At 37.7% G+C, this 1,040-nt stretch overlaps 1 non-coding gene across 1 annotated transcript; it reads right to left on the reverse strand.

Annotated features, from left to right (window-relative positions):
- Positions 1–655: 655 nt before the first annotated feature.
- Positions 656–760, reverse strand: LOC132620665 (small nucleolar RNA R71). The gene has a single exon (XR_009575102.1). It is a non-coding gene; the product is annotated as a small nucleolar RNA R71 (small nucleolar RNA).
- Between the last annotated feature and the right edge of the window lie 280 nt (positions 761–1,040).

The raw sequence follows: 1,040 nt of genomic DNA on the forward strand, positions 1-1,040 counted from the left end.
ATAAATCATTACTTTTGTTAACCATCCTCAAATAAATTACTTAATATTAGTTTGGTCTAGACGATTTATAAATCACAAGTCCTTGTGGGGAACTATATCTTACTTATCATATATATTACTTGTCAATTAGTGCGCTTGCATGTTAGTTAGAACCGAACAAGTTTTTGACGCCATTGCCGAGACTCAGAAGTTAGCTTTTAATTAGATTAGACTTTTATTTATCTTTTGTTCGATTTTGCCGTCTGTTTGTTTTTTCATTTCTATCTTAGGTTCTTCCGAAAGATGGCACAAGAGGCGAATAAAGCGGTGATTCAGGCAATGACTCTTATCATTAAAGCATGGAACATGCTATCTTGAAAGCCTCAACTCACAACACCATTTGAGCTGAAAAAGAATATGGTGTAGCGGGTTCAATCACACGGCCAGTATACTGGTATGGCACATGAAGACCCACATTAGCACCTACAAAATATTTTGGGCTCACAAACATATACAACTCTAGGGTGTGACTCTAGAGTATATATGTCTGGCACTGTTACCGTTCTCATTGCTTGGGGAACGCATGGTTATAAAAGGAACCGAAAATTCCATCACTACATGGAATGACTTGGCGCAGAAATTTCTAATAAGGTCTTTCCCTACTTGAAAGACTAAATCACTCAGAAGTAAAATTGTGGGGTTGCAACAGAATCAAGGGGAAGGTCTACCTGAGACATAGGAGCACTTCAAAAGTTTCTCAGAGATTGCCACATCACGGGCAGTTAGATCAGATATGGGGTCATACGTCCATAGATGGTCTGCGAAGTGATACTAAGATGCTCCTTCACGTTGTTTATGGAGGGAAATGTATGATAAAGAGTTTTGATGAGCTTCAGAAAATTTTGAACAAATGTTTATCAATCAATAGACACTGGAAATAAAGGAACACAAAGGGTGAAGTAGAAAAGAGTCTAGGTGAGTAATTGCAGTAAGAGCTGACATATCTACACTTACATCACAAGTTCGAGAGTTAGTATTGCACCAAAAATTATATGCCACAA

The sequence above is a fragment of the Lycium barbarum genome, chromosome 11, assembly GCF_019175385.1.
Source record: "Lycium barbarum isolate Lr01 chromosome 11, ASM1917538v2, whole genome shotgun sequence".
NCBI classification, from domain to species: domain Eukaryota; kingdom Viridiplantae; phylum Streptophyta; class Magnoliopsida; order Solanales; family Solanaceae; genus Lycium; species Lycium barbarum.